Source organism: Anomaloglossus baeobatrachus, chromosome 1, assembly GCF_048569485.1.
Source record: "Anomaloglossus baeobatrachus isolate aAnoBae1 chromosome 1, aAnoBae1.hap1, whole genome shotgun sequence".
NCBI lineage: Eukaryota > Metazoa > Chordata > Amphibia > Anura > Aromobatidae > Anomaloglossus > Anomaloglossus baeobatrachus.
This window is the reverse complement of record NC_134353.1, coordinates 573,809,394-573,818,637: the sequence shown is the minus strand read 5'-3', so window position 1 is coordinate 573,818,637 and position 9,244 is coordinate 573,809,394. Positions and strand designations below refer to the sequence as shown.

General features: G+C 46.5%; 1 protein-coding gene across 3 annotated transcripts in view; it reads left to right on the top strand.

Moving 5' to 3' along the window:
• The window catches only part of JAK2 (Janus kinase 2), a 329,829-nt gene that overhangs the window by 157,161 nt on the left and 163,424 nt on the right, over window positions 1-9,244 (top strand). The window lies entirely within an intron of this gene.

Genomic DNA, 9,244 nt, shown 5'->3' with positions numbered 1-9,244 from the left:
ATCGCTTTGCCTTCCAGCAAACCGATCAGATGATATTGGATCCGGATTGGACGGCGCGGGACCCTAACCCAGGATTACTGCAGAGGGGGGTTTATTTCAATAAAGATGGAGTCACTAATTGTGTTGTGTTTTATTTCTAATAAAAATATTTTTCTGTGTGTTGTGTTTTTTTTTTTTTTATCATTACTAGAAATTCATGGTGGCCATGTCTAATATTGGCGTGACACCATGAATTTCGGGCTTAGGGCTAGCTGATAATATACAGCTAGCCCTAACTCCATTATTACCCAGCTGTCACCCGGCATCAGGGCAGCTGGAAGAGTTGGATACAGCGCCAGAAGATGGCGCTTCTATGAAAGCGCCATTTTCTGGGGTGGCTGCGGACTGCAATTCGCAGTGGGGGTGCCCAGAAAGCTTGGGCACCCTTCACTGTGGATTCCAATCCCCAGCTGCCTAGTTGTACCCGGCTGGACACCAAAATAAGGCGAAGCTCACGTCATTTTTTTTTTTTTAAATTATTTCATGAAATTCATGAAATAATTAAAAAAAAAAAAAGGGCTTCTCTATATTTTTGGTTCCCAGCCGGGTACAAATAGGCAGCTGGGGGTTGGGGGCAGCCCGTACCTGCCTGCTGTACCCGGCTAGCATACAGAAATATGGCGAAGCCCATATCATTTTTTTTTCTTTTTGGGTAAAAAACTGCATACAATCCTGGATGGAGGATGCTGAGCCTTGTAGTTCTGCCTGCTCTCCTGCATACACTAGTGAATGGAGGATGCTGAGCCTTGTAGTCCTGCAGCTACTGTCTGCTCTCCTGCATACACTAGTGAATGGAGGATGCTGAGCCAAGTAGTTCTGCAGCTGCTGTCTGCTCTCCTGCATACACTAGTGAATGGAGGATGCTGAGCCTTGTAGTTCTGCAGCTGCTGTCTGCTCTCCTGCATACACTAGTGAATGGAGGATGCTGAGCCTTGTAGTTCTGCAGCTGCTGTCTGCTCTCCTGCATACAATGAACATTTTGAATAAGGAAATTACATCAGACCTTTTTTTTTTTTTTCCATCAACAATCTTTAATGGCATTGTGCACTGATTAAAAACGCAGTGAGCAAAAACGCAGCAAAAAACGCACCAAATCGTGGCAAAAACGTGACATGCAGCACCGCAGATGGCAGAGCAGAGCAAGTTGGGGACATGCTCTGCTCTGACACATAGTGTGCTGCATGTCACTGTATCCACTCTGGGACTTGTTGTGCAGGTGACCGGATGATAGATGTCACTAACTTGCTACACTCTGTGACTTCTGCTGCATTGTTCCAACTGTATACACTCTCACCTGAACAAGTCTCAGAGTGGGGCAGTTATTGACATGTATCATCCGGTCACCTTCACAACAAGTCCCAGAGTGGAGACAGATAGTGACATGCAGCACACTATGTGTCAGAGCAGAGCATGTCACTGTCTCCACTCTGGGACTTGTTGTGCAGGTGACCGGATGCTACATGTCACTAACTGCCCCACTCTGTGACTTGTGGTGCAGGTGACAGAGTGCAGACAGTTGGTCCCATGCAGCAGGACAGATGGCAGAGCACAGCGGTGACATGCCTGTCAGTGTCTTGCTGCTGGGAGGAGCAGATGATCACACTGCCCGACACCGGCCGCTCTCCTGACATCGCAGCAGAGCGGGCGGGTGGAGAGTGTGATCACATACTTACGTGCAGGGGGGGATTCAGCTGAAGAACCCCCCCCCCTGTACTGCACACTGGCGCCCCGTGCCTCACCATCTGCAGGACGCCGGCTCCACACTGACGTCCTCCGGATCCTCCCCATCCTCCTCTCGATACTGGGCTGTGATGTGCGGTAGTCACCGCCCACAGCCCTGTCACCTCAGTGTGAGTGGTGCCAGCCTCCTCTGACGTTCCCGTCTTGTTTGAGAGCCCGGAAATGCCGGGACGTCAGAGGATGCTGGCGGCCACAGCTCCAGGGGGTCATGTGACCGGCACTGAGCGTGCAGGATAGCGCCGCTCAGTGCCAGAACTGGAAACAGAAGCCAATGGAGAAAACGCCTAGAAAGGTAAGTAGAACTCCTACAGAAAATAAAAAAAATGGGTGAACCACCCCTTTAACATGTGTTATTTAATTTTGATATGGAATCATTATAAAGCAGACCTTAATGCGAGGACCTGAAAAAAAGAATCTTTCTTTTTAATTTACCAAACAAAACTTTCTGATTTTAAAGGTAACAGATTTGCAAAAAGGACATATTTAATTCAGACTATTATTCATCATATATTTTTTTAATACTTTTTTTGCTGCTGTTTTTATGTTTTGACTGGTTATTAGTGAAAATATTCCAGGTTTCACACTGACTGGTCACTAAAGCAGTCGCGAGATTCGTGCTTCCTCATTTCTATAACCCACGGTGTTTTGTAAACTGGGACAGAGCAAACAGAGGACGACAGAATGACGTCTCCATACTGATGGCCATCTAGATAAGACAGAATGGCAACATCATCTTACTTGTCACTCCTATTTCTAAGGAATAATGGACATTGTGAAGCTATCTTCTCACGTGGTTTTGCTGGAGCTAAAACTTGCTGTATTGGCAGTAAGGCTATGTGCCCACTTTGCATTCTGTCACTGCAGAAATTTCTGCAGCGATTTGAAGAGCACACGTGCGCTTCAAATCACCGCAGAAACAGTCCGTAATGAAAAGCCGATTTCATGTGCCCTGGATGCAGCCTCCACCATAGACAGAGCGGAGGCTGCATGCAAAGCGCACGAAAGGAGTGACATGTCACTTCTTAGAACACAGCGCTTCAGCAGCAGCCGAAGCGCTGCGTTCTAATACGCCACGTGGGCATGGATAATGCACAATCTTCATAGATTGTGCAGGGGACGCAGGACGCATGCAGTTACGCTGCGGTGCAGAACGCAGCGTGACTGCATGAAAATACGCTACGTGGGCACATAGCCTAAAAAAGCACTGGAAAAAAGATTTTGCTGCTTTTTTTTACTTCATACTTGGTGTGTCATTTATCTACTGTACATGTTTAATAAGGTTAGTTTCATTCACCACAAAAGCAGCAAAAACACAGCAGTTGCGGTTTTGCAGCATCTTAGTACTTTCTTATTGCATTCAATGGTGAAAAAACGCTAAAAGAATTGACATGCAGCTTCTTTCAAAAATGCACCAGTCTTCCATTTCAGTCAGGAAAGCAAAGCAATCATGTGTATTTCTGAAATCTCAGGTTTTGCTGGTACTGTGCGCACTGCATTTGATGCAGATTGGTGGAGATTCTGAATCCAACAGTGTGTCACATAGATTGCTGGCTGCAGCGTTCTGACACAATCTGAATTTTTCGCTTGTAATGTAGCTGAGCCCAGGGAGCTGCCCCCACCCACACCAGCTTCTCTATAGAGATTGTACATTGAATGTAAGGTGGCAATCACAGCAGGGGATGAGTCTGACTTCTCTGAGTTTCTAGTCCTATAATATGAGTTCTGCTGCTTAAGCAAACATAGAAAATAAACCAAAGATCATACTGTGACAAAACAGGCATGCCTGAACTTTCTGTTAACCCTTGCAGCATGCTGGCTTCAGCTTACATAGCAAAAACTTGCTGACAAATGCCCTTTAAACTTTTTACATATTTTTTTTATTTTTGCCGATATCTGCTGATTGTTGAGGGAACTCAGCTCCTGAGCTCTCTCTATATGGATCACTCCTGCAATCACTAACATGTTCTTGATATTGTGTTAAAGGGCAACCTGTCAGGACCCATATGCGTTGTAACCTACAAGCAGGGTGATGTGTGGCCTAGTAACCTCTTCGTACCCATCCCTGTGTTGTAATAGTGTGAAATATGAATGTATAAACATAAGTTTTATTACTTACGTGTTCCCTATGTAAATGATCAGGGTCTAGCCCCATGGGCGTCGCATCGGGGCTAGATGCCACAGGGCCGTGATACCATGGATTTACATGAGCGACGTCCCTGTCGCTCCTTGAGATCCCGCTCGTGCGCGCTTACCATTCCCACAGCCTTGTTATTGGGTGCTTGCTTCTCGGCTTCAGACGCATCTGTGCATGGTCCGAACCACAGGAGTGTTCTGAGCATGCACAGTGCGCGTCTGAAGATGAGAAGCAAGCACCACGGATAACAAGGCTGGGGGAATGGTAAGCGCGCACGCGCGGGATCTCAAGGAGCGACGGGGACGTCGCTCATGTAAATCGATGGTATCACGCCCACAGAAGCGTGATACCAAGAAAACCATGTAAACACCCACAGGGCGATGCGACGCCCATGGGGCCAGAGCCCCTGATCATTTAGATAGGAAACACGTAAGTAATAAAAACATTATATTTTTATACATTCATATTACACACTATTACAACACAGGGATGGGTAGGAAGGGGTTACTAGGCCACACATCACCCTGCTTCTAGATTAGAACGCATAAGGGACCTGACTACATCCAGCCCATGCAAGACCTTCTCCCTAGGATAGGAAGGTGTGGGGCAAACAGAAGGCAAAACTCCTTTGAGGTGAAAAGCTGAAATCACCTTAGGGAAAAAGGAAGGAATCCGCCTCAACACTACCTCATCCTGATGAAGGATCAGGTAAATAGCACAACAGGAGAGCAACACTCCGCTACTTTAAGGCGCAATTAAAAGAATATTGAGGTAGCAGTAGTCGACTCATACCAACAAAGTAGGTCCTCTAGGTGCGATAATGGAAACTCATGGTCTGAATCACTGGTTCTGATAGCCCCGCTGCCCTCAGAATTGTGGATTCAACAGCCATGCTGTTAACTTGATCGATTGTATATTCTCGTGGAAGAATAGCCGCTGAAAAAGAAGATCTGGGCAGATCGGGAAAACCCAAGGAACATTTGCAAGGGGATAGATTACGTTCGCATACCAGGCCCTTCAAGGCCAGTTTTGGGCGACGAGTGTGTCTAGAATGCCTTCCCTCCTGATTGTCATGCCCTGTAAATTGGACGAGAGAGAAGTGTGTCCACTGTTTCAGGATACCACTCACTGACCCGGAGAAGCGGACTTGAGCGGCCATCGAGTTTTCATTACAACCACAAGAGGTGGAAATAGGTACACACGCAGATAGGTAGCCGACAGGAGACAGTCCTGGATGATCCCAATACCTCAGCAGCTGGCGCCACAGAACGAAGACCAGGAGCCGGAGCGGATGAGGTGGGAGATGGTGCAGGCTGCTTCCGGTGGACACAACCAGGTGGGAGGATGCTTGAAGGGTTTGGAGGACACAGGATGGATACAGACAGGTTTACTGAGTACTAGACAGAAACAGAACAAAGTCACTGGACAATACGGAGTGTGGGTAATAGCACAGGGACCTGACAAGTAGCATGGGTAGACTACCTACGGGGACATGTTAAACAGGCACCACCCAATAATGGAGGATGCCTTATATACATGGTGCCTCACTGCAGGCGGCCGAGAGGCACTTCCGGGTTAGGTCGCGCCCTGAGCATGCTTCTGAGAGCCCTGAAGTGCATGTGTGGGCCTTGGGAAGCAGAGGACGAGACAGGCAGTAGAGAGCAGCAGTAAGAGAACATCGGTGCCCCTGACACACGGGGATGAGAGGCGCTGACGGAACAAGAGAGGATACCTGGGGGCTGCGACACCCTATCTTCTGCCCATCTCAAAATCTTTGTGAGTTCTGACATGGCCGTTAAACTCCATGTCCTTCCCTGATGATTAATGTATGGTGCCACAGTGGCATTTTCCAACTGAATCGGAACTAATAATCCAGTGAGAAGTTGCTGCCAATGCAGAAGTGCCAGGCACACAGCTCTGAGCTCCAAACATTGATAGGAAGACTCCTCTCTTGATTGCTCCAGTACCCCTGAATGAACAAGTGAGGAAAGACCATTCCCCCATATGAACAGTTTGGCATCTGTTGTCAGTACCTGCCACTGAAAAGGATAGAATGAGTGACCCTTAGCTAACAAAGGTGAGGTTAACCACCATCTGAGGTTAACAACCATCTCTAAAGCGACAGGAGAATGGGACAATCCAGAGACTTCAAAGACCCGTCCCAACAAGCTAGAAGAATACTCTGTAGGGGAATGACACTGCGCCTCGAAAGTTGTCACCCTCTTGCCCAGGACTCTTAAGTGGGCTTTACACGCTGCGACATCGCTAATGCGGAGTCGTTGGGGTCACGGAATTTGTGACGCACATCCGGCCGCATTAGCGATGCCGTTGCGTGTGACACCGATAAGCGATTTTGCATCGTTGCAAAAACGTGCAAAATTGCTAATCGGCGACACGGGGGTCCATTCTCAAAAATCGTTACTGCAGCAGTAACGAAGTTGTTCCTCGTTCCTGCGGCAGCACACATCGCTGCGTGTGACGCCGCAGGAACGAGGAAGCTCCCCTTACCTGCCTCCCGGCCGCTATGCGGAAGGAAGGAGGTGGGCGGGATGTTACGTCCCGCTCATCTTCGCCCCTCCGCTGCTATTGGGCGGCGGTTCAGTGACGCTTCAGTGACGTCGCTGTGACGCCGCACGGACCGCCCCCTTAGAAAGGAGGCGGTTCGTCCGTCACAGCGATGTCGCCGGACAGGTAAGTATGTGTGACGGCTGTTGTGCGACACGGGCAGCGATTTGCACGTGTCGCGCAACAGATGGGGGCGGGTACCCACACTAGCGATATCGGGACCGATATCGCAGTGTGTAAAGTAGCCTTTATGTTAAAATGGAGGGGATGACTTCTGGGACGGCTCAGATTCAGGATTGACGCCTAAAGATCTGATCTATTCTCATCCGAAGGAACACCGCACACATGAACTGTGTTGAATATTATCCCCAGAAATTGTAGTCGCTGTACTGGGACCAGAGAGACCTGTATTCTGTTGACAATCCATACGAAGTAAGCGAAGAAGACCAGGACGATCCCAAGAATCTTCCCATTCTACAAGTAGGATGGTGCCTTGATAAAAATATTGTCCAGGTAAAGGATCATCAACACCCCCCTGGTCTGGAGTAATGCCATCACTGGAGCCAGAACCTTCGTAAATACTCTAGGCACTGTAGACAAGCCGAAGGGAGAGCTACAAACTGAAACTGTTCCTGATTTGAACCCCTAATGTGTGTGAAAAATAGGTATGTGAAGATAGATTTACTGAATGTCAAGATGGGAATTCCCCAGGCTCCATGGAACCGAACAAAGTGACTCCATTCTGAAGTGATGCAGCTGGATCCTTTTGTTTTCCTACCTTTGATACAAGATAGGAAGCACAGAACCGCTCGTTTTGGGTATCATAAATAGGTTTGAATAGAAATGTTCTGGAGAGCGAACTCTTGCAATTACTTCTGCCTGAAGTACAGACAAAGAGACTCAGTCAAAGCTGGAAGAGTAAGGAGAGCGCTGCAATTAGACAGGTGGAGAGGATGTGCTTGCATCTGGCGCCCTGAATGGCCAAATGCCCCAGCATGCTAATTGCAGCATTCAAGTACAGAAATGCCTGCCACCCAACTGGAAGATTAAAAAAAAAACAAAAAACAAAAAAAAACACTGTGCCATCGAACTTTGCTGACACACTACGAAATAAAGAAAAAAAAAAAGTGAACACTTTGTACACAACACGCTCCATAACCCTCCCACCCATCACCACACCAAAAAAAAATAATTGAGAGAGGAGGAGGCGGGAGGGGAAAATAGGCTCAGGCATACTCCGATGTCCAACAGAACTTCACCCATCCATCTTTGGCTCCATGCAGTAACGTTCGAATTGAGACAGGCGGCAGGCAGGAGTCCTGATGCTAAAGACCACTTCCCCAGTACTTGATCGCTGACTGCGTCAAGGAACATGTTCTAGCCATACTGATGTAAGAGAATACCAACTGAACACTTTTACTTACACTGCTTTGGGGGTGAAACCGAGTGCACTGTTAGACCGTTACCCTGGATCCTCCAATCTGAAAAAGAAAAGGGACGCTACAAAAAGCTGAGGAGCCTGGTGTTGGCAGCTGCGGTACAGTTTCCGTGGGGAAGCCAGTTTTTATTTTAATTGGACAAGTGTCAGCCTCCAGTCACAGCAGACTATCCCACTGTTACTGTTTCCCCCAATGGGGCAAACGAGAAACTTAAATACTTGGTAAAAGGCAAAAATATTTCTTTGTCACCATATTCTGGGAGATTGTTGATGGAGCTGTGTGAAGGCTTATTTTTGAAGGGCAAAGTGTAGTGTTTATTGGTACCATTTTGGTGTGTACTTGAATTTTGATCACCTTTCATTCCATTTTTTTTGTGAGACAATGTATCAAATTCAGCGATTCTGACTCTTTGTGGTGGTAGTCATGCGTGATGAATAACATTTATTTTATAGATGGGGTTATTATGAACACGAGGATTCTCAGTATATGGCATTTATTTATAGTTTATCATTAAAAATCCAATGAAAAAAAATGTTTCTATGTGTCACAATGTTCAAAGAGCTGCTTAATATTTTTTTTTATGGAAATTAAGTTTTATGAGAGCTTATTTTTTTCTACTATTTGGAAGTTCATAACACTTTTTTTTTTTTTCCCCCCATATTTTTTAATTGGCACAATTCTGGCTTTTTTTTTCCTCTTCATGATGCATACTGAATGTGATGCTCATTTTATAGTTTGGGTTGTTATTGAAAGCGATACCACATACAGTATGTCTAGTTAATTTACATATTTCTTACTTTCTCACTAACAAAAAGTACCGTATTTTTCGGACTATAAGACGCACCGGACGATAAGACGTACCCTGGTTTTAGAGGAGGAAAATAGGAAAATAAAATTTTAAGCAAAAAATGTGGTCATGACACACTGTTCTGGGGCGAGGATCTGCTGCTGACACTGTTATGGGGGTAATATCCCCAAATTCTCTACTAAGGTACCCCATCCTGGTAATGATCCTCCTGCCTTGTATATAATCTCCATCCTTATATATATATGTCCATCATCCTGGTATAGCCCCCATCCTAATAAATACCCCCATCCTGCTATATAGCCCCATCTTGCTATATAGCCCCTTCCTGCTATATAGCCCCATTCTGCTCATATACCCCCATTCTGCTCATATACCCCCATCCTGCTATATACCCCCATCCTGCTCATAATATACCCCCATCCTGGTATATGCCCTCATCCTGTTATATACCCCATCCTGCTATATGGCCTGTATCCTATGGCACAGAAAAAAAACTAAACGTTAATACTCACCTTTCCT